Source organism: Castor canadensis, chromosome 2, assembly GCF_047511655.1.
Source record: "Castor canadensis chromosome 2, mCasCan1.hap1v2, whole genome shotgun sequence".
Classification (NCBI taxonomy): Eukaryota; Metazoa; Chordata; class Mammalia; order Rodentia; family Castoridae; genus Castor; species Castor canadensis.
The window spans coordinates 89,163,630-89,187,703 of NC_133387.1; the positions used below are offsets into that span (position 1 = coordinate 89,163,630).

The 24,074-nt window shown below is 41.0% G+C and overlaps 1 long non-coding RNA gene across 1 annotated transcript; it reads right to left on the reverse strand.

Moving 5' to 3' along the window:
- Positions 1-9,805: 9,805 nt before the first annotated feature.
- Positions 9,806-23,335, reverse strand: LOC141420719 (uncharacterized). Its single transcript, XR_012445264.1, has 2 exons — positions 13,075-23,335; positions 9,806-10,174 (listed from the first exon to the last, which is right to left on the reverse strand). It is a non-coding gene; the product is annotated as an uncharacterized lncRNA (long non-coding RNA).
- Between the last annotated feature and the right edge of the window lie 739 nt (positions 23,336-24,074).

The window sequence follows — 24,074 nt, forward strand, 5'->3', positions numbered from 1 at the left end:
AGATGTCTGTTAAGTTCATTTGGTCTATAGTATCTTTTAATTCTGAAGTTTCTTTGTTGACTTTTGTCTTGATAAACTATCTAGTGGTGAGAGTGTGGTATTGAAGTCTCCCATTATTATAGTGTTGGTGCTTATCTGTGCTTTTAAATCCAGCACTGTTTGTTTAATGAAGTTGGGTGCACTGACATTTGGAACATATGTGTTAACAATTGTTATTGCCTCTTGATTGATTGTTCCCTTTAATAATATAGTCACCTCTAATTTTAGCTTGAAGTCTATTTTTTTTTTTTTTGGTGGTACTGGGGTTTGAACACAGGGCTTCAGTGCTTGCTAGACAGATGCTCTACCACTTGAGCCACTCCACCAGCCCTTGAAGTCTATTTTATCATATATGAGTATAACTACTTCTGACAGATTTTGGGGTCCATTAGCTTGGAAGATTGTTTTCTGCCCTTTCACCCTAAGCCAATGTTTATTTTTGTCAGTGAGATATGTTTCTCATAGGCAACAAATGGTTGGGCCTTGCTTTTTGATCCAACCCACTATTCTATGTCTTTTGATTGGAGAATTGAGACTATAACATTCAGTGTTAATATTGAAAGGTATGTGGCAATTCCTGCTATTTTGTTGTTTTTGTAGTGTTTGATTCTTTTCTGTTCTTCATTTGCTTATATATTCATCAGGTAGGATTAATTCTTTCCATATTTTCATGGCTACATTATCTTGCTCTTCTATGTATAGGATTCCCTTGAGTTTTTTCTACAGTACTGGTTTAGTTGTCATGAATTGCTTTAGTTTTTGCTTATCATGGAAGGTTTCCATTTCTCCTTCAATTATGAATAACTTCGAGGGGTAGAGCAATTAGGTTTGCAGCTACTTTCAGCATTTGAAATACCTCATCCTATTCTCTCCTTTAAGATTTCTGTTGAGTAATTTGCTGTTTTCTGATGGATTTGCCTTTATCGATGATTTGACACTTCTCTCTTGCAGCTTTCAGTATTTTTCCTTGTTCTCTGTAGTTAATGCTTTAACTATTATATGCCATGGAGAGGTTCTATTTTGGTCTTATCTGTTTGGAGTCCTTAGGGTCTCCTGTACCTGGATGGGCATCTCTTTATCAAGATTTGGGGTTTCCTGCTATTTTATTTTATTTATTTTTTTACTATGTCCGTATGCCTTTAGCATACACCTTTTCTTTTTTCAAGCCCATGATTTTGTAGGTCTAGTCTTTTCATGGAGTTGCAGAGTTCTTGCATCTTCCATTTGTACTTCTTTACCTTCCCCCCCTTTTCTTCACCTGACTATGCTAACACATCTACCCTGTCTTCAAGCCCTGAAATTGTTTTCAGTACTAGAGTTTGAACTCAGGACCTTGCACTTGCCAGGCAGGCACTCTACCACTTGAACCACATCCCAGCCTTCAAGCCCTGATATTCTGTCTTCAACTTGATCCACTTTACTCGAGTGATTTTACAGTTTTAAAATTTATTGAGCTTTATTTCTGACTTTTAGTCTGATTCTTTTTCAGTATTCTGTATCATTTTTTGAATTCCTCTTTCATATCCTGCACTGGTCTCCTAATTTTGCTCAGCTCTTTGTTTGTATCCTCTTTGAACTCACTCATCTTTTAATACATATCCTCTTCTTTTTTTAATCATACTTACAATCATGTTTTTGAGTTCTTCACTTGGATGTCTTTCTCTTCACTATCCTTATTATCTGTTACTGTGTGGTTGTTAAACTTTGGGGTGTCATTTTTTTTCCACATATCCTGTGTTCTGCCTTGAGATTTATGCTTCTGAGTCCAAATTCCTTGGTTGGAAGTTTTAATCACCAGTAGTCTGTAGTCAAAGTATTCTCAGAGTTCAGGCAGGATTGTGTATTGGGAGGGTTGCTGTATAGTTTCTCAACACTTGCCCATGTGTACAAGGCACCACTGATATAGAGACAAAGTAGCTAGAGTCTCTTGTGTTTCTTTGTGTATGGGTTGATGTTGTATGCAGTTGAAGGGGGAAGGTCAAGGGTCAGTAATCCACTTCTTTGCTGCTGTTTCCACCTTCTTAGCATACTGGAAGCTACTGCTAGATGCATGGTGCTTTTTTAGTGTATATGGTAGGTAAGTTCCCACTTGCTACACAGGTCCCCCTATTTGTGCCACCTGTGGCAGTAAATGTGCAACCCTCAGGATGCCTCCCAAATGTGCCTCATGGTGGGAGAAACAAATAGTACACTGAGCTCTGCATCTGAGGGACTCCATTCTTTCAAACCTTCAGGTCTTAGTTCTTTCAAGCCCTACCCAGGAGTTCATTGCCCTGTAGAAAGGATGGGGCTAGGAGATATTGTATAATCCCTGGGTCCAGTGCTCAGTGCTCTCACCTACTCTTGACAGCAAGCTCTCAAAGCCACCAGATAGCTCCTGGATGTGGAGCACTGTGCTGGCCATGAGCTTGGTGCTATTTCTGCAGTGATACTTGGCACTGGGCCTTGCTCTAGCCAGAAAAGGTGGGGCTACCAACCATCAGGCCCTTCACTGCCTGAGCTGGTGCTGCATTAATTTCTCAGCACATCCTTGTCAAAGCACCTCCCTCTCCTTGACCACTTCTCATGCTGTCTCTCCCAACACTGTGATCATGAGCTGCAAATGTTCATTAATTTTCTGAGTGCTCGGGCTGGCTCAGGCTCAAAGCCTACCTGGTAACCAGCAAGTTGGGGGAACTCCTGCAACCCCAAGCTGTGACCCTTTAAGTCCCTAGGGCTTCTTAGTCTCAAAATTTGCCTGCCTGAAGGTAGTTTGCAGGCAGCTTCTATAACCCGAACTCTCTGCCTGTGGAGGCTATGTGCTTTGTTTCTTGTTGTTTGTGTTTTTTGTTTCTTTGGGCACTACTGGGGTTTGAACTCAGGGCCTTTTGCTTGCTAGGTGGGTGCTTTACCACTTAAGCCACTCTGCCAGCCCTTTTTTGTGTTGGGTATCTTCAATATTTTTTTCGCATACTATCTCCCCTGGGATGGCCTCAAACAGTTATCCTCCTGATCTCTGCCTCCCAAGTAGCTAGGATTACAGGTATGAACAACCAGTGCCTGGCTGTGCTTTGTTTTTCGAAATTGACCTCAAGTCAATGAAGCTGCTGTTGCTGGATAGGACATGAATGCTGGGTCTTTTGCTGCTTTTCAGATTGCCTCAATCAAAACCTCTCCCTATGTCCACCTCTGGTGGCAGTCACCCATGGGGACAGTATGACTACAAGTCCCGAAACTCCCTGGCTGTGATTTTTCAAATCCCAAGGTTGCTCAGTTTCAAAGCTCACCTGCTTGCAGGCTGCCTGTAATTAACTTGATCTCTCAGTCAGAGAAGGCTGCCTGCTTTGTTTTTTATATTTTCCACAGGCAGGTAGGGCAGGGCCACTAACACTACACCTTTCCTGAGCTCCCATTAACTTCTCAGCTTGCCCCAAGTCAAAGTCTTTCCCTCTTCACAAGCCTCTTGTGGCCATCCCCTTTCATACACTATAGACAAGTTTCTCAAGACACCCTGAGTTGCAATTGTTCCTTGTTTTCAAGACCTCCTGCATACCTCAGTCTCAATCAGGAGGCTGTCTCTCAAGATGGCACATTGCCACAGCTCTCTGAGGTCAAAACACAAACTTTACAAGCATATTAAACAAGCATGGGCCAAACATCAAAAGTAATGGTGATGAATGGTCCCAAAAGTGGTAGAAGCCAGACAAAATTAGGCAGCATTTGGGGTAAGCCTTTCACAGGGCCTTTTGATTATATTTGTATAACCCTTTGGCTTCATCATATAGCTCTTTAATAATAGTCTGTACTTGTCCTGAAGTGTTCATCCAAGTACAACAGGTTGAATTTAAGAGCAGACAGACTCCTCCCTATTTTTCCAATAAGAAACCCAATATTCTCCTATTTTTTATTACAATATTGGACAACGAATTTAATGAGAGTTTTAAGCTAGCACACCTATTTTTGTTGTTGTTTTTGTTTTTTTCTTAGTGGTATTGGGGATTGAATTTAGGGGTTCACTCTCACTAGGCAAGTACTAAGCCACATTCTAGTTCTTTTGCTTTTAGTTTATTTTAAAGACAGGGTCTTGTGCTAACTTTGCCCCTGTAATTCTCATACCTCTGCCTCCCAAGAAGCTGGGATCACACCTGGTTTGATTTTGATAACTTTTTGCCTAGGCTGGTCTTGAACCATGATCCTCTTGTCTCTGCCTCCCTAGTAACTGGGCTTTCAGGGCATCTGTTTTTTTTTTTTTTTTTTTAATCATTTTTAAGGATTTTAGTCTTTTGACTTTATGGTAAGTACAGGTGCCCCAGGGAACAAGAGATTTGACTGTCCCTATAGCCCCTGCAAAAATTATCTCTATAGATCATTTGTACCACTGTGTACCAGGATGCCTGGTTTTATTATAGATTATTTAAGGACAACACGTCCTAAAAAGCAGTCTCCTACAAAAATGTTGGTTATCAATGCACCCAAAAGTTGAGAGACAGTCTGAAGTTTTGTCTTCGCATCTGGGAAGAAACCCACAGCTCACCCACATGTCCATCTCTAGCCCTAGGGAAGACATGCTAATTGAGCCTGGGTGGGGTTAAAGCTCCTTAAAAGCTGGGTTGTGAAGAAAATTAGGTGATAGGGAACCCAAAGGATAAAGAGGGTGTTATTAGAAATGCTCTGGGTTGGGAGAAACTGGGAAGTACTTCTGAGAAGTGTTGGTGTTGCCAGGGTGGAATCTGTGATCAGAAGACTTCCAAATTCTGTGTTCCACAGGGAAGAATCCATGACAGAACACATGGGTATAAGTGGAGTTTATTAAAAGTTAGGGAAGGGAAATACAAAAGGGAGCATGGTGGGAATCTGGAAGCAGAGGAAGAGAGTGCTTCTCTCCTCCAGGTACTTTTAAAACTTACTAATCTAGAGGAAGAGAGGAACCAGGTGATTCCCATCCAATAATCAACGAGTGGGGAAAGCCATGGGTGGTTTCCAGGCCAGGTGAGGGTGGTCCCTGAGCCACAGCATGGTTAATACAAAACATAGTATTTTTCTGTAAGTTCTGAACTTTCCCTAATGTTAGCTTGCCTCAATATTTGGGCATTGAAATCAGTAGGATCTGAGGGTAGGGCTGTAAGTTTATGCAGTTGTGTGGGATCCTCCATGGAAATTGGGTGTCAGCTACAAACTTCGTAATCTTATGTCTTGCTTACTAAGGATCCAGCCTGCTGATGTCCCTTGTAGTGAATTACTGCTGCCTGTTGAGGGAGTTATACTGCCTCCAGGAGTATTAAGATTGTATCTTTATATTTTATTGGAGAACCTAACCTTTAGCCACTAACAGTCTTCTCTCCCTCAAGATAACAGAACTGGAAATGCACTACTAGAAATTACACAATACTAGAAAATTAAACCTCTACATAGAGGTTAAAATTTTAATTGCAGGGAACAAATAAGGGCAAGAAGCTCCACTTTAGGGGCAGAGGTATGAGTTGGGAAGGCATTTAATTCTATGGTATCATGGCAAATAACTGCTGTATGTCTTGCCTTTTTCCCATAAAGGCATCTGTAAACCATTCAATCTGGGGGTTATTGAGCTGCACATCTTTTAAGTTTAGTTGGATGGTTTGCCTCTTCTGTCCTGTCTCTACTATTAAATACCTTAAAGGCCTCATTAACCAGTTTAACTATAGGAATTTGATGGTTCTAATTTTTGTAATTTTCTTCTAATGTCTGGGGATGACAAAGTGAATTAGTCACCCAGAAGGGCCCTCCCCTCTACTGAGTTAGGATCTACATTTGTCTGTTTTTCTAAAAGTTTCTGTGAGTCCGCTTAAGATCACAGCTGGTCACACTGAAACAGATAAATATCACAATATCACATGATCTCTCTCATATGCAGAATCTAGACCTTAAAAAAACCCCAATGTCATGAGTGTAAATTGGGGACTGTTTGGGAGTGAGAACTTATAGGAGGGGGAAGGCCAAAAGGAGAGGGTAAAGAGGGAGTGAATATGGTCCAAGCCTTTTATATGCATGTATGAAAATAGAATAGTGAAACCTTTTAAAGTTGTTTGAAAACAGGCAGAGCAGGGATAAGAAAAAGTGATAGTGGGGTGAATTTGATCAAAGTATATTATATGTCCTATGGAAATAGCACAATGAAACCCCTCTGTTCAATTAATGTACACTAATAATAAAAGAAAAAATAACCACAAAAAATACAGCAGATGTTTAATCTCTTTTCTGAGTCAGCTTTTGAACACTGTCATAATTTACTGGTTTAATTACACTTCTTTGTACACTTGGTTATATATAGGTAAGAAAATGTTTTATCTGTTTGCTATGGACCCATAGACCCTGTGGTTCTATCTAGGGTCTTTGTCTGGGATAGCCTCCATTTCTACTTTATATGCATTGTGAACTGTATGACTGAAGACAAACCCTTCTGCCACCTCTTTAGCTTTAGCAATTGTTCTAGTGTTTTCATCTGTTGTACAACAATGAGCCAAAACTGTTGTTAACATCCTGCCAGGTTAGGGAGGAGGAAAAATTCATCCTGGAATTTATCAAAATTTTCTAACAGCTGGCCAGTTTTCTCCTTACATATTCCTAAATCTGACACAGAGAAGGGGAAATATGCCTTAGCAAGACCTCCCTCTACATTAGGTACCTCCCTTAAAGGGAAAACTCCATTAGTTGGTTCCCAGTTTTGGCCCAGAGCCAGGTCCTATAAAAGAGTTCAGGGCTGGCTTCTTAGGTTCTCTAGCTTGAAATAAATCTAACAGATAACAATTTTTATGCTAGTTCCAATCAAGACTCAAGCCACAATCCAACTTATAAACAAAGTTAGAACAACAAAGGAGGTGTTTTAGGAAAAGACTGAAGGTAGAGAAATGTGACATAGAGATGGTGTTCCAGAGGCAATGCCAGTGCAGAGGCAATGCCACATATAAGAGAATGACCCAGCTTCAGAAAGAGTTGGCTGGATTGTCACAGAAAGAGATCAAGGGATTTCTTTCTTTAAAGTATAGAGCATGCAAAAATAGGTTTGTCTAAAAGGGTTGTAAAACAGGTAAGAGCCAAAGTGGAAAAAAAGAAAGGGGAAGGAGAAAGAAGAAAAACAAACCATACCACACTCAGCTAGCGGACTAAAACAATCCTTTTCAAATGCAGAGAACTCAAACCCTTTCACATCACTCATTAATCACCTCTTGCCTGTGATTTTCAACCCAGGATAGCAGGTCCTATAGAAATCCTCTTGTGCCCCTAACTTATGAGGTGTGGCTATCAAGACATCACTGCACAGGATATTTGATACCCAAAATGGAATGGACACAAAGTCCTGTGCCATGACTTGAATGGTAGGAGGGGCTAGGAGACAGAAGGATAGTATCTTAAGAAGAACCTTCAAGTTCCTATGCATTACAACCCAGAAATTCACCAGGCTCTCAGAGACAGCATTACCTTCCTACTGACTGTCACTTGTATCTACACCATGTGAAGAGTTCCCTAGTCACATTAGAAGGGGAGTCATGGAAATTCAGGTGGACCAACTTCATGACCTTTGGTTTGGGAAAATGGAAGAGTCAGAAGGAGAGGCAATGTGGTGGGGAAGTAAAGAGGAAAATGTAGGAGCAAGAAGATAGGGGAAGAAGGGGAACTTTCACCTACAGAGTGGGAAGAAACAATGGTGGGGGTGGTGGGGTGCACAGGAAATAACACACAGGTCTCCATCACTCTAGAGAAGGGAAGACCCAGGCAGATGCCCAGCCACTGGCACAGGTCATGTCTGGAGGTCCTGGGCTCAATGGATCTTGCCTATTGTGTTCATCTCACAAGTTGCCAGAATGACATTGCATGGAAGGAAAGTTGGTTCCAGTTTATATAGAAATAAAAAATGAGACCAGGAGCCCTCAGTCAAAAACTTTAATTGTAAGGAAAGGGCGTTTAAGGAAAGTGCGACAACACTGATCGCAGAAAATTCAGTCTGCTGCCAACAGAGAAAAGAAGGTATTTTGGGGTTTGTTGGAGTGATCTGAGTTCCATGATTTTTGTTAGTCCTGAGGATGTTATTTTTAGGAAATTTCTTTTTTGTAGTTTAAGATTCCCTCCCTCCAAAAAAAGATTTTCCCATGTACAATATAAATCAATGGTCGGTTTATCCTTAGACACATTTGGCATTACCTTGCATGTAGTGGGGGTTTTCCTTTTGATCAGGGGATAAAGGACAGGCACATTTCATAAATGGTCGACAAGGAAGGAGAGAACTCTTAGTGGGTAATAGATTTTATGAATTGAAGGCATAAGAACCTATCATCTCTTGTCTCCATGAGAGTCCTTATTTCAACTTCATTCCCTCAGCCACCTCCAGATTGGCTCAGGACAGGCTGTTTTGTCTCTGAATTTCACACTTGGGACCAAGGCTCATTACATGGAATCTGAGCCAGTTCTATTAGGGACTGGATTTCTGTGGTTGGGTGTGGCATAAAGGGTAGGCTTAAAAGAAGACCATCAATCCTTATCTGTGTTCTTTGTCAATTCCTTTCCTATTTTCCAAACCCTTGCAGTCTTACCAAGTCACCTTACTGTGAGCAGGTAATAAACTTCACATTTAAATTTATAGAGAAAATGCCATTATGCATGCTCCCTTGTCTTTTCATATCACACATCTTTACTTGTCCTTCTCTGATTTCCTTCCACCTCAGAGAACTATTGCTATGTAACAAATTAGTCCCAAATAAAAAGAGCAAACATTTACTACATCACAATCCCATGTGTCTGGAATTTGGAAGACATTTAGCTAGGTGGTTCTGGCTCAGAATCTTTCATGAGGTCACACACAAGGTATCAGCTGGGCCTACTGTGATTTGACAGCTTGAGGATTAATTTCCAAGATGGCTCACTCATATAGCTGTAGCAGGAGGTCTCAGTCCCTCATCATCTGGGTCCTACCAGATTGGTTGCATGTTCTCATGTCACGTGGCTTTCCCCAAACTGAGTGATCAAAGAGAACAGTATGCAATAAGCTGCAATGTCTTTTGTAACTTACTCTTTAACGTGCCACATCACTTCTTCCACATTCTATTAGTTGAAAGTGAGTCAGTATCATCTGAACTCAGGATGAGGGTAATTAGGCTGTATCTTTGGGACAAAGTGGTGTCAAAGAATTTGTGGACATTATTTAAAACTATCACAGAGGGTTTCCTCTTCCTTTTTCAGGCTAATTCCTCCACTTACAAGTTTGAGCCTATTCTTTCCCACCTAGACTCAGCTAATCTATTATGCTCTATTAGTCTCGTAATAGTAGACCCTATTCACTGAACATTTACTACATCCTTGTTACTATGCCAAGCATTTTATATGAGTAATCTTACTCAATACTATAATACAAGGTGGGGGAAATGAGACCAAGGCTTCAAAGGATAATTGAGATGGTCAATGTCACAAAATTAATAAGGAGAAAAGTTACTATTCAAACTCAGCCATGACTCCACTGCTATGGCCTTCTCCACTAATTTATCTTACACTGCCTCATGCATACCTTTAATCTCTACCTTTCCATCAGTTTCTTCTCCTTAGCCTTCAAATAGTGAAGTCATCTTCACACAAAAATCTCCCTAAGTTCTGCCTCATCTGAAACTTCATTACATCTTCCTATCACCAAAAGTTTCTTGCTGCAGTGGACTTCACATCATCCCTACTTCCATACCTCCCTGTGCTAACCACAGCCTGCTAGTTCAAGGTTACCAATGACTTCATAATTTCCATCCCCAGCCATGTTCCAATGTAGCTGATCAACCCCAAGACATATGTTTTATTCATTTCTGAAATTGGGATGCCTTCAAATCAATCAATGGCACTTTAGATTTGATTTGAAAAAGTTAAGTCTTTCATTCCTCATTGCATTTCATACTATGGCTCAGTTCCTTCTGGAAACTCTCCTCTCGTGTGCTGTGACATCCCTATGAGGAGGCTTTCTTCCATTTCTCTGATAGCTCTTATCAGTGTTCTTCAATGGCTCCTCTTCTTCAGACAACTCTCAGATTGTGTGGTAGACAGACGGCTTCTTGGTGATTCATCTTTTTATATTGTGTGTCCCCAGGTAATATACTTTTAAAACTTCTGTAATCCTCATTTCTGCTCCAGCCTCCATCTCTTGTGCATCCTACAGGTAACACAAACTGTGCATGATCCAAATATTTACCCCATTCTAGATTAACCTCCCTGCCTTTCTCATCTTTTAATGTTGGTGTCACCTTTGTTGAAGAATACCTCAGAGACTTAAGTATAGTTGACATTTACTCATATATGGAGGGAATCAGTCATATATAGTCTGCAAAATAAGCAAAGTGATTTACAAAAGGAAAAACCTCATTCAGTGGAATGAGATGTTTTGCCTTTGGGTGTGTCAATAGACTGAAAACCAGTGTAGTAGTTTGAACCTACAAAGACTGTGTTATTATCAGGGAAGGCCATTTCAGTTGTGTACTTCCAGGAAACTGTGTGATTTTAGCTGTGGGGTAGGTAGGTCATATGTTCATCTTTATTATTGGCTGCTGATGTCTTTCTTTACTATTTATATCTTAGTTAAGATACTTCTTATTTCTTTCATCATAATTCCTCACTCCCTTCTTGTGGTCAAACTCACATCCAAGAAGATTCAGGTGGCCCATGGAAACTTTTGCTGTCTGTTGATGTGGGTACTAGTTTGAGATAACAGCTCAGTTACATTTAAGTAGATGATGGAGGACATCAAGAAGGGAGAGGACATGGGCTAGAATGCAGCTCAGTGATAGCATGCTTGCCTGCCATGTGCAAGGGTGTGGGTTGGATTCCCAGCATCACATGAAAAAAAAAGTAAGAATGATTATAAATATAATTTTGAAAAGATATTTGAGACCCACTTTGTATCCAGTTTCCTAGTTGGCCCAGACCTAACCAGGGGAATAGCTTAATACCTCTTATCCCTGACATGCCTATAATTCTTTTGAGGCTTTTGTAAATTTCAGCAACAGTAGCTAATGATTGGGGGCCTACAGTTTGGTTATGGTATTTACACAGTATGATATCCCAGTAGATATGCTTATATCTAGCATTCTGTCACAGATATGAGAAAGCTAACTATAACTATTAAAAGCATGCTTATTTATTTTTGTATTCTCTACCTTTTGGAATTTTGATTTACTAAGAAATCACCTGGGCACCCAAAGTTTATTTATTAATAACCCAATAATAATTTATATTAGTAATACTAATTAGAATTAGTAATTATAACTGTATAATTAATATCTGATATATCTTTTAATTATTATATAATAGATTATAACTATATTGTGTTATAGGTATAAATTAATATATAAATATATTTAACTATAAATCAATATAACTTTAATTGTTGTCAATCACTGATATTAATAATGGCTAGTAATTTATTAGATAATTCAATTAGCCAAAGGTCTTGAAGTCAATTTAGAATTTTATTATTGTGATTTAAACTGACACTCTAGAACATCATAACCATTATGGAGCTCACAAGACATCAGAGGGGCTGGAGACATTGCTCTATGGTAGAACCCCTGCTTAGCTTGCATAAGGCCCTGAGTTTGGTATTCAGCATTGAAAAACAAAAAGAAATGAAAAAAGATGTACAAGAGGTGATATTATGGAATTTACATAGATTGTGGAGGTGGACTAACTAATACTAAATATCTTTTAACACTGAGAAGTACAAGAACTGAAATGAAAACTTCACTGAGAAGCTCAACAGTAGATTTGAACTCACAGTAGGAAGAGTCAGCAAATTGATAAATATTGTACAAGTTGAAGAACAGGGAGAAAAAAGATGGAAGAAAAATCAACAGAGTCTCAGAGAAATGTGGCACCATTGAACACACCAACATACATGTAATATGATAAGAAGCAGAGGGAAAGGAATGGAAAAATTACTTAAAAGTAATGGCAGAAAGCTTTCTGAAACTGGTGACAGACATTAATTTATTCATTAATATTTTGGATTTAGTAAATGCAAGAAATTAAATGAACTCCAAGACAAACACAAACAGATGCATATACCACACACATCAACATAATAATGTTGAAAGACAAAATCTAGAAACTAGCCAGACAAGTGTAACTCACAAGAGAAATCAAATCAGGTTTACAGGTGAAACCTCACCAGGAGCCATGGAGGCCAGGAGGTGGTGAGACGATACTGTCAGGGTGTTTAAGGAAAATATTGTCAACCAAAAAACTTATGTTATGCAAAACTATCTTTCAAATTCCAGTGCTTGGGAGGCTGAGGCAGGACGATTCTGAGTTTGAAGCCAGCCTGGGCAAAAGAGTTTAGTTCAAGGCCAGTCTGGGATATTTAAAGAGATGCTGTCTCAAAAAAAAAAAGTATCTTTCAAAAGTTAAGCTAAATGAATACATTCCCAGGTAAACAAAAATTGCATAGGACGCCCTTCTTCTAGTTAGTTAGCGCACCTAAAATTTCTGACACCTTCCAGTCAGCACCCTTTTTTCCATTATAGTTTTCCCACTCTGCCTGCTTTTGAGTCTCTGCCAGAAGGCAAGTGATGATGTCTGACTTCCTTGGTACACCAGACTCTCAATAAATAGCTTTTGGCTTCATCTTATTTGCTTGGTCTTCGTTTATTTCTCCAGTAGAGAAAGTTACTTTTAAATTAAATGCTGTTATTATAAATGTATGATAGTTCAAAAATAAAATTAAAAAATAAATTGAATGCTAAATATGATTTCTAGAATCAAAGGAACTAAAAATGTCAAACATTTGATAAGGGTTCTCTAATGAGCATAACCAGCTTTTAGCCTTGTTTTGGGTTTCTCAAATGTAACCCTTCTCTTCAATTCCACAAGTCGTTAGGGAAGTGCCAAGTCTTCTCTAATAGGCTGGTCTTATCCTGATATCTGTCCCTCTACCTTGAACAGCATAGTGAAGCATGGCAATCCCTTCCCACGTGCAAGTTTAGTCTAGAATCATGTCACAAAGGAACCCCAACAAAGGAGTCCAAGGTGGGCCTCAGCACCCCAAAACTGGGTACTTACAGCTGTCTCACACAGGAAAAAGTGAAGTCACGGCCCCTCCTCTTCCCTGCAATCTTCCAGCTCCCTGAGAGTCATTCTTGGGCAGAAGCCTGCACATACAGCTCACATGGATAGACAAGGCGAGAGACAGTCCAGTAGAATCCGTGTCAGAGAAGAGGAATATTTTCCTAAAGCAGCATCATTGGGGAAAAAAATTCTTACCCATAAAAAAGAAAATGTTCTTCTTCCCACATAATTGGAAAAAAATCCTCTTCCCTCCAACTTGGCATTCAGAGTTTTCGATGTGCTTTGCTCTTCCTCTGCTGCCTGCCCCTACTCCAGATCTTCCTGTCCATGAGCAATGATGCTCTTGTCACCCTTCAAACATGGACTCTCACTAACACACGAAGAATTAACAGAAACTTGGAAAGTTGTTTTGCATTTTCTGAGGCCCAGCTGCACTTTCTCACCAGTCTTGGTTAAAAAGAAAGGGAAAACTGGCTTCTTATCTAGAGCAAACTCCAGGAGATCAGCAGAAGAAAGACATGCAGTAAGAGGGGTGGGAGGTTTCCTACTCAAAATTGTGTAGGAAGATACAATTTGAACTTTTGAAATATTGTTGCTAAAATATTTTTTGGTCCTGGCAAAATACACATAAAATTTGCCTTTTAAAATTTTAATGTTTTAATTTTTGGTGCTAGGGCTAGAATCCAGGGTCTGTGCATATGTGTTCTACCACTGAGCTGCCCCCAGCCTCTTAACCTTTTTTATCTAGCTAAGTATTTTTGGTAGTACTGGGGATTGAATCCAGGGCCTCACACGTGCTAGGCAAGTGCTCTACCACTTAAGCCTCTCCTCCAGCTCTTAACCCTTTTTAAATTTTCAACAAAATTACCATCTTAACCATTTTTTAAAATGTAGTCAGTTCAACAGTGCTAAGTGCATTTGTGTTGTTATGCAACCATTATCATCCTACATCTCCAGAGCTCTTTCATCTTACAAAATGGAAATTCTATGACCATTAAACAGCAGCTCCCCATTCCCCCTTTCCTTAGCCCTTGGCAGCCAATCTTTCTACTCTTTTTCTATGAACTTGACTATTTTATAGGTTCCTCCTATAGGTGGAAACATTCAAAAACTGTCTTTTTGTGACTGGCTTATTTCATTTGGCATAATGTCCTCAAGACTCATCAGGGGTAGCACAGGATTTCTTTATTTTTAAAGGATGAATAACATTTCATTGTACACTATACTGTGTTTTCTTATCTCTTCATCTATGAAGGCACACTGGCACTTGTGAATAGTGCTATTATAAAACATAGGTGTTGCTTCTCTTATTTCCTGTTGTTAACTCTCTTCTGGTGGGAGATACTGACAGTACCTCAAGTAGTTGTTAGGGTGAAGATATTCAGTTTTTTTTTTAATGTAATTATTTTACTTCTGAAATTCATGTTGAAAAGCAAAAGGAATATGTGAGGACAATAGGGTCCCAAGTTTATACCAAAACAATAAGTTCTGAGAAAAATAGTTTGTCTGCTACAGCTGCCCTGGGGAGGATTTGAAAAAGTACCAAGGCTACCTCCTACACCCCAGAGGGTCTGAATGAATTGTCCTGAGTCCACTGAGCTCTCACCTGAGAGCTTTTCAACAGCACCACTTCCCAGCCCCAACCGAGATATATTAAATCAGACATTATGGAGCAGAGCCCAGTTAACTAAGCATTTTAAAGTCCCCAGGTGAGTTTATTGCAGCCAGGACTGAGAAACTCTGGCATGGCCCACATGCCCACCCCCAGAGGAACAAAAGAAGGGAGGCCCTGGACTGGGATGGAGTCCGAAAGGGTGGAACACAGACTTGTAGAAAGGGGGACACCTGAGTGAGGTCCAGGTGGAGGAGAACAATGCCCTAAACCTGTTCCAAACTTTAAATCATTTCATTACAGTCTGAGTTACCTTGTTTGTGTTCACCTGTTTCCCGTCAGCTCCTGACTGATATGTAGTTTATCTTCACCTAGAAAAGGTGGCTGAGCTAGGTACTTGGTTGCAAAAAATAAATAAATAAATCAGAGGGTAGGTATGAGCAGATGCTATAAGACTACATCTGGACAAGACCTGGAGCAGAAAGCTGTCAAGAGCAGCAAGCCGCACCCCCATGCTCCTTTCCTGGGTGTCTTTGTGGCCTGAATGGTCACAAGCTCCTAGTTAGTACTTGTGCTACTTTTTGCCCTTTCTCCTTACTCCCAAATTTGCAGCCAGACTGTCAGTAGAGGGTATGTGGCTGGCTTCATCTCAGGTCCTGGCAGTCCTGGGACAGTGGACCTGACACCCATCTCCAACCAGAACATTATCTGGTAGCTTCCCTGGGCAGAGGACTTTGGGCAGGGCAGTGCCAGCTAAAAGGAAACAAACACTAAGCAAACTACACTTGACACTTCCAGGGTGTGGAAGTTAATACCCACTGATGGATTCCAGATGTTATTTTGAGGTTTCCTCATGATTAATACATTATAAAGTGCAAAAACTTCAGTATTCAGGTGAATATATTTTTATGTATACACCTGTGTTAACCACCATTCTGAGGAAGACATAGAAATTTCCAATTTGAGGCTCCCTTATGCTCCTTCCAGTCAATTCTCTTCAACCCCCTCCACCTTCAAAGGGCAACCACTATTTTGTCTTCTATCACCATAGATTAGTGCTTGCCCTTGAGCTCCATGTAAATGGAATCACACTCTGAATCCTTTTGTCTGACTTCTTTTGCTCAACTTTTACCTGTGATTTATCCATATTATTACTTATAGGATTATAAAAAATTAGTCCTTTCAAATCAGGTTATAAGCTAATTATTTTAATAGTAATAGATATTAATGATGCATGTGATATTGATTAACATTAGACAACCCCACGATTACAGCTGGGTGTGGTGGTACATAGCTGTAATTCCAGCTCTCAGGAGGCTGAGGCAGGAAAATCACAAGTTCCAGGCCAGCTTGGGTTGCATAACCACACCTATCTAAAAAACCAACACCTACCAAAGAAAAAACTTCCTAATTTGAAGGATCTTCTGAAGGGCTTCTGTCAATGGCTTTGAACCATCTCTTTGGGTAAGAAGACATTTTCAGAAGCTGATGAAATCTCTGGCCCTGTCCCCAGAAGAATAGATATATTTTCAGACACACTCAATCTTGCTTAATACTTCAGTAGAGATATAGATTCTTCAAAGTCTATACCTGATCTTTGTGTCCTACTGCATTCATCAAAAACCACCAACACCCTGAACAGGATTTTTATCTAGCTTTCACAGAAGATCCAGACTGCGATATCATTTTTTTCCCCAGCAGGATCTCATTATGTAGCCCAGGCTTGCCTAGAACTTGCTATGTAACCAAGGCTGGCTTCAAACTTGCCATCTTCCTGCCTCAGCCTCTCCAATGCTAGGATTATAGTTGTGCACCACCACCATGCCCAGCTAACTTGTGAAATATTTATTGTTAGAATTTCCATTTGTCTGACACACATCTTTTTATTTTAAATGTTTTAAAATCACATTACTGCAGCTGTAAAACAATGACACTCCTTTTGTGCTATGAAAGAGGATAGTAAGAGGGTTGAGTCAAGTTGTCAATATGGGTAGGAAAATACTTTTTCTGTCATTTGTCCTGAGAGAATTCAGGTCCTCTCATCCCAGGTAAAGGGTGAAATGCACAAATCTAACAGACAGCACTTTTTGATCATTTACTCTGTATTGTGTTGTAGATTTTTAGATGGCAAATAACTCCCCCAAATGACCAAATGTATCATTTAGTTGTCATCTACTACATATTTAAGGTATGTGAACATGTGAGATAATTTCATTATAATAAAGCATAGAAGATAACATGTATTTAAGAATATAGGAGGACAAGAGCAAGGTGGCATACACCTGCAATTCCAACACTCAGGAGGCTGAGGAAACCTGGGCTACATAATTAAAGCCCCTCTTCAAAAATAAATAAAAAAGCACAGGAAGACTACAGGTATGGTTAAGTAAGTAGAGTGTCTATCATGGGCAAGGCCCTGGATTCAATCCTTAGCATCCCCTCCCCCACTGAAAATAGTATCGGAGAATAAGAGAAGTAGGGGGTCACAGAAGAAGCAATAACTCACGTTCTCACCTGCTAATGCAAAACTTCCAACTCTTGCAAATTTCTCTCCAAATATTCTTGCCCATCACAAGTGTCTCTGGCAGGTCATGACGGACAGTGTTCCTATACCATCATTTCCACTAGGTGGCAACACTACATTAGAGGCACATATGTGGTCCCTCCATTGCTTTCTCACCTTTGATTCTATTAGAATTACCAAAGAGACCAAAGTGTGGTGGGGCTTTGTTGTTTGTTTAGGATTCAGCTCACTCAGCTCTTGTGTCTCCATAGGTATCAGACAGGCTCCTGAACGCCAAATCTGAGTGATGGTACTGGGCAGTATTCAGAATTGCCTGCAATGACAAAGTTTGCTGGTGGTTCTCATCCCTAGGCTGGCTGACAGTTTGGGAATAAGATACATCCTGAGTGGGTACAACCTCTGCCACTCTCTAGCTATGAGACTTAGCAGATTAACTTCTCAAAGTCTCTTGTTTCTACATCTGTAAAATGGGAATGATCATGGTATCTACTCCATAGGATGCAAACATTAAATGAGTCTACTTTAGTCCCTGGCACATGGACACATTAAATCATTGTTAGTTTTTATGAAAGCAGCTAATATGTGACCTCTGTCTGCCTCCCAGCTTCTCCTATTCTTTAGCTAAGAACAAACCTTCAAAAACAGTGTTTATGATTATAACCTTAGAGACTTAGGAAAAAAATAAAAGAGTTAATTTTAGTGGCAGGATGAGAGATGATTTTTAATTTCTTCTTGATTTTCCAAATTGTCTTCAATAAGCATAATTTTTATTTTTCTAATACTGGGTACTGAACCCAGCAAGTGCTTTATCATGAAACTACACCACCAACCAAATAAATATTCATTTAAAAAATCATTTAAAAATGCAATTAAATATATTGTTGATCTTAGTTCTTGACAATTCCCCTGAAGCATTCAAACTCTTTCACCATTGCTCAATGATCTCCTAAGGTGAGGCCTGTGTCTTATCTCTTTTGGAAATCTTTAACAATAAACACATCTTTGACACATGGCAGGTAGTTAATATTCATTTCCTGAACAAAATCTCAAAGGTAATCGCTTCAGGTTTTAGTTTCTCTGTGTAGCTAAACACCTTTTTTTCCTCCAAGTATTCTCTTTCTTCATTTAGGTCTAGTTCCTAATCCTCTTACAAAATTATTGAATCCTCTCCAAATTCTCCCCAGCTTAATTCCTCTTAGACAGCCGAGCTAGTTTTAGGCAGGCTTCAGAAAGCATTTTACTGGAGCATCGTCCAGAACTCAAGCAAGGAGCAATAGGGATGGGTTCCTTGAATTGAAATCAAACCTTTTCAGTGGCTAAATGAAAACTCAAGGGCAGGACAATATATAATACAAAGGGATATCAGGAAGTAGGCATTTCTAGAGATATATCATATTTTAAATTGAAATGTTTGGTGAAGAGGTTGAATGTTTATTCCCCATGGTAAAGGACCCAGGGTTACTGAGTCACACTTGGCTGTTGCTATCATTAGATTCCTTTGATCTTCACTCTGAGTCAGTGAAACTGCCCAAATGTTCTTAAGGGAGGTCAGGCCCAGCACTATAATACCTAGTTCTACAAAAGCAAAATGAAATAGTTGATATTAGCACTTAGCAGCTGATATAACTTAGTTCTTTCCTCAGATTATTATTTTATAGTGTTGTGGATTAAACCCAAGGTATCACACATGCCAGACAAGCACTTTACCACTGAGCTACACCCCAGTCCTGAATTTGAATCTGAATGGGAGCCCAAAGATGATTACAACAGAGCCACCTTGAGCTATAGAAATCTATACAGAATCTAGATACTCACTTCCTCCTTTGGCCCTCTGCACTAAATTCTTCATTGCTTAAGATGTTCAACCATTTGGACTCTTACCTGGGTCTTCAAAGTTTCCAGGCCAAACTTAGGTACAGAGCCCAGGTGCAGCTGGCAGAGAATGGCCAGGGGTGGCTCTGTGATTGCCAGTTACTTTAAGAATAAGTGAAAAGTACAAGCAAAAAGGAAAGCTTGATCCATCATTATTCTCTCAGTTCAGATTCTTCAAGGGGTTCTGGTGAAGTTATCACTGTCATCACTTGGGGGAGCAACCTTGTTCCCATGAGATGATTGCTCCTGCTCTCACTTGTTTCAGTCCTTTATGATAAAGATGTTTATCAATCAGTCCTGTCATACCTAGATTCTAAGGTAACTGCAGAACAGAGTGACTCAGCAGTAGAAAGTTACAGAAGCAAAAACAGAGCCAGAGAGGGACAAAATGGAGTTAGTCAGACCAGTGACTGATGCCTCTCCATAAGTGGGGACTTTGAAACGTGAGTAGGACGTGAACTCCACCCTTGTGGATGGATCAATGCAGTTATTGTGGGAGTGGGTCTGTTGTGCTAGGAGTGGGTTTTTTATAAGAACAAACTTTGTCTCACACATGCACACTTTCTCATCACATGATGCCTCTGCAATGGGATAATACAACACTAACCATAAGCTGGTCCCTTAATCTTGGGCTTTCCAGGTTCCAGAATTGTATCTGTTCTTTATAAAGTACCTGGTCTTGGGCATCTGTTATAGCAGCAGAAAATGGACTAATCTTGCCAACATTTCTGAGGTGCTAACTGTACCCAGCTGTGCTTCAGTTGAGGAGTAAGGGCTGACAAGGCTCACATCTAAAACCCTGGGTCAATAAGGAAAATTCCAACTACCTGGGAACACTATCCTGACTCTCTCCACAGGATGCTCCAGCAAAGAGCTAGCGGTCCAAGGAAAACTTCAGTCATTCAAAGATGAGTCATCAAAAAGGAAGCCACCAAGATCTCCACAAACACAAAAAAGGCATAGGAAAAACAAATGGCAGGTACAGAATACTCACCAGGAAAATGCTGCCACAGAGCAGATAAAAGTTGTAACCAAGCAACTGCCAAGCATTTAAAAAGCCTCATGAAATGACTACCTCTAAGAAGAGCATAAAGTGAGCAGGGGAAAGAATGGTAAGATATCAGGAGGTACGACATGAGCTCAGGGGGAAAAAAAAAAGCAGAAAAAGAAACAGAAGATGGAAATTAGCCCAAGGCAGAAATAACTCTGCTGAAAATATTGTAAGGAAAAAGAGAGTGTGAATGGCACAAACCCAGCAAAGTGAAATGGAAACAAAAGAACTAGCGAGAATTCAAGAAAAAAGTGCTATGTATAGGAGAGGCAAAGAAACCCAATACCCATTCACTTATTAAATGACCATGATGGGCAAAGCTCTATCCTGGGCACTGGGAATATTGCAGCCAACCAACTCTGGCCATACTTTTAACTATGTCTTATTTTCAGCTTTCCAAACTGACTATAGTATATAGTGTGCCTTTTGCAGCAGCCACCCAACAAAGGGCCCTCCATCAAGGTATTTGACAGACCTTTCACAACATAGAGGCACTTGGTATTATGGAGCATTGGAACAGCCTCTCAAAACACAACTCAGAAAAACTTCCAACTTTGTTCCCTTCATCTCCTCCCAGGCCACATACCCTATGGTGTCACTGTTATGGACTGAATTGTGTCCTCCCAAATTCATATGTTGCAAGGACAGCATTTTGAGATAGGCCTCCAGGTAGGTAATTAAGGTTAAATGAGGCATAAGGTGAGCCCTGAACTGATAAGACTGATGTCCTCATAAGAGGAAAAGTCGCCAGAGAGTTTTCCAGCCTCCTGAACTGTGAGAAAAATGAAGGTCTTTTTTCTGAGCCACCCTGTCTTTGGTACTTTGCTATCCAGCCTGAGCAGACAAAAGTAGTCACAGCCATTCAGAAAGGGATCATTTCCTCTTGGGTCACCTTATGAGTAATAACCAAGACATTTACTGATCAAGGGGGAGAGCTATATAAAAATGTCTTGAAAGTTTGGTACTCTACCCTTGGCCATTCCTGATGCTTCCTTCTCTCCCCTGAAACCAACACCAGGCCAGGTTGGTATGTACACCTACCAAGTGGTAGGCCAACCAGGAAGGGATCTGGGGCATCCCAACTTAATTCTGGTGTTCTTGTTGGATTCAGATGGCCCTAGATACGAAGACATCAACCACTTGACTGGGTGCAATGCTTCTGAATCTTCCTGCATTGGCCCACATAGCCAGTGTCCTGGGTCTCTAAATGTTGTAAAAGTAGACTTGTTACTCTCACATTTGACCCTTCTGGAAAAAAATTGGGGTATGTTGTAGATTGCAGGAAAGATGAAGTTATAGGTACTACAATGGGACATATCAGGTTTTTTGTGGGGGGAGGGGGTAGTGAGAACAGCCCCAGTTCTGGGGAGGGCACCTTGGACTGAAAAAATGGAGAATGTAATGATTGTCTTCCTGGTTCACGAGGCCCAGCACAAATCAGACCTGAGTCGGGCAACAGCTGCTAAAGTCTGATCTTCCATGGGGCCTATCATCCCTGTCCACATGCTATAAAAATAGGAAAAGTCATGTGAGTGTGGCCAATCCAGAACTAGTCTGTATATAACACCATCAGTAGCTCCTGACACCCCAACTCCCCCCCCTCAAACACACAGGCAGGAACAACTGTGTTTCAAACAATTTCACATGCCCCTCTTGCTGCCCACATGGTCTTGGGCTATGTCATACATAAGGATATACAGCAGTCAAGGCCACAAGAACTCAGTGATTCTGTCCATGTAACCTGATGCATTCGTTGGGGTTCTCTAGAGAAACAGAACTAGTAAGATACATACATAAATGTGTGTATATACGTAGGAAAGAGAGAGAAAGAGAGAGAGAGAGAGAGATAGGGAGACACAGAGAGACAGAGATTTATATTAAGGAACTGGCCCCCTAGCAAGTCCAAAATCTGCAGGTCAGTCTTTTGTTCTACTCAAGCATTCAATGGACTGGGTAAATTCTGCCCATGTTATGGATTGCAATGTATTTTATTCAACCTTCACCAACTTAAATGTAAATCTCACTCAAGAACAATCCAGAAAATGATTGGCCAAATATGTTGACACCACAACGCAAACGGATACATAAAAAATCCATTATACTTAGTCAAGCTAATGTAATATTGATCTAAATCAAATTTAACAAGTCCCAAACTAGAGTGACCTATGCTCTTTTGAACTGTATCTTTATGTGTGAGAAAGAAGGAACCACAGAATGTCTTTCCATTGATGAGGGTTTAGGGTGTTCCCATTGCTGTAATTTTAAACATAGATACCTATTATCAATCCATCTAAGCTCCCTTGAGTGGGTATCTGCAATAAGAGTCGCTGCTCTCCCTGGGACTTACTCACCGTTCACTGAGCCTGGAACCTGGGGAACGTGTGAGATCAGTATAGCAGGTTGCCTTAAGTTGTTACTTTTAAATTTTAAAATTATTTATGTATTTATCTAGGACTGAGGTTTAAACTCAGGGTTTCATGCTTGCAAAGCAGGTACCGTACCACTTGGGCCACACCTCAAGCTCTCGTTATTTTGGAGATGAGGTCTCGGAAACTATTTGCCCAGGCTAACCTCGAATCGCCTTGATTTGGATTCCCCAAACTGCCCTAACAAGAAATAGCTGCGAACTAGGTATGGAGATGCACTCCTGTAATCCCACCACTCCACTAGGGAGCTGAGGCAGGAGGATGGAGAGTTCAAGGCCAGCCTGGGCTACGTGGCGAGACCCTGTCGCAAAAACAAATGAAATAACTGCGATACTGTCACACCGCATTTTCCTGAGCCCCTTGCTCGAAAAGGCCCACGCTTTCCCAGAGCAGGCCCCGTGGGACTCGGGAATCTGGAGTTTTAGGACACTCCGCCCAGCATGGGTGTTTTTCGGACAGGTTTGGGGACTCCGAAAAACTGGACCTCTTGCCTGTTAAGGACGAGAGACGGGAGCCAGTGAGAAGGGTCGCCGGGCTCGCCGTACTTGCTCGATTTTGCCCAGGAAGAGCCCCTTGGCGAAAACGCGCTCTGGCAGACTGGTTCGAAGCGGACGCCGGCTCGCCTTGAGTGCCACCGCGCCGGGAAGACTCACGCCCCTGCAGCAGCCGCCCTGCACAGGATGCGCACGCAGCTGCTCACGCAGCCGGCGTCGCGCCATCCGCACCTCACCTACAGTTCAGCGGCACTGTCATCAGAACAAGGCCCGCGCCTCCTGATGACGCCACGGGACTGAGCCGCCGTCCCTGCGCATGCGCGCGACCACTCACCTGGGATGGGGAGGGGGCGTGGTCTTCCCGGTCTTTCGGAGTTGTAGTGTTTCGCTGGTAGCCGCAAGGTTGGTCCTTCCCAAATACCAGCAGTTTGCGTAAATTTCTGCCCCATATGCTGTCTAGGTGCCACGGAACTGAGAGACCCAGCTGCCTACACCTGCCTCCCTCCAGCCACTTCCAGGCCGAGGTCGTGGTGAAAGGAAAGAAAAACAAGGGAACGGGGATTTCGCTGCAAGGCAGGGTCTGGAGGAGGCTCAGACGCGAACGTCGGTCTTTAAGTGAATAGTGGAATCGTGGGAATGATTTTGTTTTGCTTCTAGCTTCCATGTACATTACATATCCCTTTTGGGTTGGGGGGAATAAGAGGAGCAGGGATGTTCTGCCAAAGAGAGGTGTGCGTGAGACTTTTTGTGTGTTAGTGTGCTTATTTTTTTTTTAATTTTTATTGTTGTACTTGGGGTACATTGTGACATTTACAAAAGTTCTTACAATACATTATACTTGAATTTACTCCCTCTGTCATTCTCCTTTATCCCCCCCTCCCCCCATTCCTGGAATAGTTTCAGTATGTCTCATTTTTCCACTTACCTAACTTTTCCATGTACCTAATATTTCCACCATATTCACCCTCCTACACCCTTTCCTTATATCCTCCCCCGAGACTCTATTTTTATTTAT